This window comes from Rhinichthys klamathensis, unplaced genomic scaffold (assembly GCF_029890125.1).
Source record: "Rhinichthys klamathensis goyatoka isolate OS25496 unplaced genomic scaffold, OSU_Roscu_1.1 h1tg000109l_1, whole genome shotgun sequence".
In the NCBI taxonomy this organism is placed as follows: Eukaryota; Metazoa; Chordata; class Actinopteri; order Cypriniformes; family Leuciscidae; genus Rhinichthys; species Rhinichthys klamathensis.
In genome coordinates, this window is record NW_026606647.1 from 3,427,924 (window position 1) to 3,433,245 (window position 5,322).

Sequence of the window (5,322 nt, forward strand, 5' to 3'; positions counted from 1 at the left end):
CTACAATGTCTGGACTCTCTTTTTTATATATAAAGTATCTGATTTCCAGTTATTTAATAAAGGTTTGCAGTCATGTTTCTTTGTTTTTGTTTTTCCAAATTTGTTAATCATGTTGCTCACCCTTTCTTATGTTCAGTACTGACAAGCACTGCTAGTCTTTGCTTGTTGCCCGTTAAACATAGTTTGCTTAGGTGTGGCATACAATCCTAAACTTAAAGCTTATGAATACAGCCATTTAATTAGGCTCAATGCTATTTATCTCACTCACAGTAACCATCAGACTGTAAATCAACATAGAACTTATGCAAAGTGTTAACAATATATTTATAATTAGTTTGGACATTTTAAACATTTTTACATCCTCAATCTGGTAATAGAGCTAAAAAAAAAACTAGTTTCATAGCCTATACACATATTATTACTGTGACAACAAAAAGAAAGAAAAAAAGAATGGCTATTGCAACAAGGAATCACCTGAGGGGCTGTTGTGCTGATGTGAATTTATTTTACTGTCACAAATTTTGATGACTTAAAGAAGCAGCTATCAAATATCAAAACCAGTCCATCCTCATCAATAAATGAAATATGAGCATACTCACGAGTCATTTCTTGGAAGCAATGACAAGAAATGACTCGTGAGTATGCTCATATTTCATTTATTGAGACACTGTGTCATTACTTGTTTTGTAAACGTATTATCATTTTTATGGAGGTACCGTACAAAGCTGATGCTTTAACCTTGGGTTATCTAATTCACCACGACATAGTATTTGATTTCAATCTTCGATTACGGTGGCTTTTTCTGCTTTTTCAAAAGGACGAGGTCCCACCGAGATTTGAACTCGGATCGCTGGATTCAAAGTCCAGAGTGCTAACCATTACACCATGGGACCGCACTGCCGCGAGGAGCATCATAACGACTTTTGTTTAAGCTAAAACCTACTCACTTTCATATTTGTCGAATTTTATCAGCTTATTTTGCTTTACTATTTATAGTATTGCTAATATGTCTTTTCATAAGCGTTAACATAGGCTAGATACCTCAGCTGTAAATTAAGCTCATCTTGTACAGTCAGTGGCTCGTACTGAAGGCAATGAATCTCAAACTCACAATCTCCTTTGTCGAAAAAGGTTTTAATAGTATTATTTACTTTATTTATACCTTTCTACCGAGCAAAAGGCACATCAGATTGTTACAAAACGGTATACCATGCCTCTTTTCTAACTTTCAAATCTCAAATCAAAAACAAGAGATGACTGTCGTGCACAAACAATCCTATAGCCTATAGGCTACTGTATAATTTAATTGTGACAAAAACATCTGCAGCAGATTCTTTAAGCATTTGCAAGAGTCGAAGCTGAGGCTGAAACCCGTTTATTTTTCATTTTTTTCCCGCTGTGATCCACACTTTCTCCAGGAAATCAAATGCCTTTTTTCGTTGTGCCAGTTATGAATAAAGATGTAGAAGATGAGCGTTCTCTTACGAGAGGTTCTCTCGTATTGCGTAAGCTAGCTAGCTACGGGAAAGAATAATTTCTGAATTATTGAAGCCAAAAAATTATCCTTAATTTTGTATCCATTGTCAACGCAGTGCAGCAGCTGCAGACCTATAGCGGGCTATCTAGCGAGCTCACCATGGGACCGCACTGCCGCGAGGAGCATAACGAGTTTTGTTTAAGCTAAAACCTACTCACTTTCATATTTGTCGAATTTTATCAGCTTTTTTGCTTTACTATTTATAGTATTGCTAATATGTCTTTTCATAAGCGTTAACATAGGCTAGATACCTCAGCTGTAAATTAAGCTCATCTTGTACAGTCAGTGGCTCGTACTGAAGGCAATGAATCTCAAACTCACAATCTCCTTTGTCGAAAAAGGTTTTAATAGTATTATTTACTTTATTTATACCTTTCTACCGAGCAAAAGGCACATCAGATTGTTACAAAACGGTATACCATGCCTCTTTTCTAACTTTCAAATCTCAAATCAAAAACAAGAGATGACTGTCGTGCACAAACAATCCTATAGCCTAGGCTACTTAATGTATAATTTAATTGTGACAAAAACATCTGCAGCAGATTCTTTAAGCATTTGCAAGAGTCGAAGCTGAGGCTGAAACCCGTTTATTTTTCTTTTTTTTTCCGCTGTGATCCACACTTTCTCCAGGAAATCAAATGCCTTTTTTCGTTGTGCCAGTTATGAATAAAGATGTAGAAGATGAGCGTTCTCTTACGAGAGGTTCTCTCGTATTGCGTAAGCTAGCTAGCTACGGGAAAGAATAATTTCTGAATTATTGAAGCCAAAAAATTATCCTTAATTTTGTATCCATTGTCAACGCAGTGCAGCAGCTGCAGACCTAGCGGGCTATCTAGCGAGCTCATTGGTCGCTCTGCGGGAACTGCTGCAGCTTATGGACGGACAGAATGAACTCGCGTCCAATGAGAGGCGCTCGCGCCTTCATCACGTCACAGCCCGCCAAACTGGGCGTGGCTAGAGTGTATATTAGAGCGGTCCAAAGGCTGCATCCTTGATTTTCATCTCTTCAGCGAAGCTCTTCGCATCTGATTCACAGAAGCCGCGTCGCCGTCTGAGGGTCATTTTAGCGAGCTTGGACAGCGCTTGAAGAAGCCGGCCGCCTTCGCCACCTTCAGCCATCCGGCAAGCTACGCCATCCGGTGACGTATCCTTTTTTTAGAGCTACCTCAGGGAACTTCACAAAAGAGCACGAGCGTCTTTTTAAAGATGCCTCGCACCAACTGCGGCTCATGCCGCGCCCCTCTCAGCGCCGGAGACCCCCATCTCATCTGCGTTCTCTGCCTGGGACTGGAGCACGCAGAGCTCGCTCTCGCTGACGGCGGATGCGAACTCTGCGAGGAGCTTCCGATGTCGACCCTGCGGGCTCGACTGGAAGCATTTAAAGCCGAAGCCGCCGCGCCGCCTTTCGTCTCGCCGCGCAAGAAAAAGCGCCGCTCCCAAAGGCCGCCGGAACCGATGGTAGAAGTGACCATCTCGCCGGAGCCTCTCCCTCGAGCCTCGCCTTCACCCCCCCCCCCCCCGCCCTCCCCGGACGCGCAGTTGCCGCCGAGCGGCCGCACTGCTGCCATTTCGGATGACGAGGCGGAGGTAAAAGACTGCTGTTCTGTCTTGGCTCGGACAGCGAGGAGTGGTCAGGCTCTCTCGCCTCCTCCTCGGCCCGCGAATCCAGCAGGACCCGCGCCGGAGTCGAAGAGGAATTAATAAGCCTCCTCACACAGGCCGTCGACCGCCTCGGGCTCGAGTGGTCACCGCCCCCTAAGCAGGCCCCCAACAGACTCGACGGCTGTTTTCTACAGAGCCGTCGCCGCGCGGCGCCCGTGGCCCGGGCCGCTCCCTTCCTGCCGGAACTCCACGCCGAGCTCACTAAGTCGTGGAGTCGGTTGCTCACTAAGTCTCTCGGCCAGGACCCGCTCCCATGTCTCCACCTCTCTCTCTTCGGTGGATGGCGCCGCCGAGAAGGGTTATTCTTCCATCCCCCCTGTCGAGGATTCGGTCGCAGCGCACCTTTGCCCGCCCTCCGCGAGATGGCGGTCTAAGCCTACGCTCCCGTCTAAGGCCTGCAGAACCACTTCCGCTTGTGTTGGCCGCGCTTATGCCGCCGCCGGCCAAGCCGCATCCGCTCTGCATTCCATGGCCGTCCTACAGATCCTCCAAGCGGATTTGCTTCGAGAGTGGGATGAGAAAGACAGGCACCCAGAGGCTGTATCAGACTTAAGAAGCGCGACGGACCTTTCTCTTCGCGCCACGAAAGCTGCAGCCCAAGCCCTGGGAAAGTGCATGGCCTCGCTAACGGTAACCGAGAGACATTTATGGCTAACGCTTGCCGACATGGGGGAAACTGAACGCGCCAGGTTCCTCAACGCGCCGCTCTCTCCTTCCGGTCTCTTCGGGCCCGCGGTTAGTGGCATTGTTGACCGTTTCTCGGAAGTCCAGAAAGCCACCCAGGCCATGAACCTTTTCCTGCCTCGTCGCGCTAGCTCCTCTGCAGGCCGCCCACGTGACCGGCCTCCTGCACGAGACTCTGCACACCGCCGCCCCCCCCCCCACCTCGGCCTCGGCCTCGGATCACGCTGAAACCTGAGAAACCGAAGTCCTCCTAGCTGCGCTGAGAAAATGACGGCTCAGTCCCGCCGCAGCCGGACCGCCGTCAAAGCTTCGCCCCCTGTTAGTCCCCTTCTCTCAGGCTACTGCAGTGGTGTATACAGCAGCCAACAAGCCGGTGACGCTACCCGCTTGCCTGCACCCAAACGCCGTTTTTACGGCGACCCAGAGAAATCTCTTAAAGAGCAAACGTGCCTTATGTGTAGAAAATGTGCCCACAACCCAGTGTTCGCCCCTACACACAAGCATTACACTACCCGTGTCCCTGTCAGAGCCCACTCACATAAAGCGGGCACAGCCCGCTCGAGTGTTAGAGTCAATAAACGCGCCCACGAGCCCGTGCGTGCGCCCCCTCTCTGCCCGCTCTGTCACATGGCCAGCCATCACCTCTCTGTATATAAGTCCCGTGCCCGTGACTATGCTCGCGCATCACTTAACAAATGTGACTCTTTCCCCATTCACCTCAATCGGGAAGTCACTCACAGAACAGCCTGTTCCTGCTGTTTGCGAGCCGTCATGCATAAGCACAGTAAGCGCGCTCACACATTCTGTTCAGCTCGCTGCGTGCGGCAATCAGGGCGATTTGGCCATTCACCCTCTAGCGTTACGCTTCAAAGCGTGGGAAGCTATCCCAGGGATACCCAAATGGGTGTTAAGCACGATAAAACAAGGTTATTTGCTACAATTCGATCGCCGCCCTCCCCGCTTCCGAGCGCGGCTCGAAGCGACTGTGAACACGGCAGCAGCCTGCATGCTTCGTTCAGAAATAGCAAACCTTCTGTGCAAAAGGGCCATAGAGAGAGTGCCGCCTTCTCTAAGCGAGTCTGGGTTTTACAGCCGTTATTTTCTTGTTCCCAAGAAAGACGGCGGCCTCAGACCGATTTTGGATCTCAGATTTTTTAACAGGGTGCTCGTGAAAAAATGCTTACAGTCAGGAAACTCCTCGCGCACGTGCGCCAGGGGGACTGGTTTATATCTCTCGATCTAAAAGATGCTTATTTTCAGATTCAGATAAATCCCCGTCACAGGCCATTCTTGAGATTCGCCTTCGACGGTCAGGTTTATCAATACACCGTCCTTCCGTGTTTTTACGAAGTGTATGGACGCGGCGCTCGCACCCCTGCGGAGCCAGGGCTTGCGAATACTGAACTATTTGGACGATTGGCTGATTTTGGCACAATCAC

At 48.6% G+C, this 5,322-nt stretch overlaps 1 non-coding gene across 1 annotated transcript; it reads right to left on the bottom strand.

Moving 5' to 3' along the window:
* Positions 1-821: 821 nt before the first annotated feature.
* On the bottom strand, positions 822-893 carry trnaq-uug (transfer RNA glutamine (anticodon UUG)). Its single transcript has one exon. It is a non-coding gene; the product is annotated as a tRNA-Gln (tRNA).
* Positions 894-5,322: the final 4,429 nt, after the last annotated feature.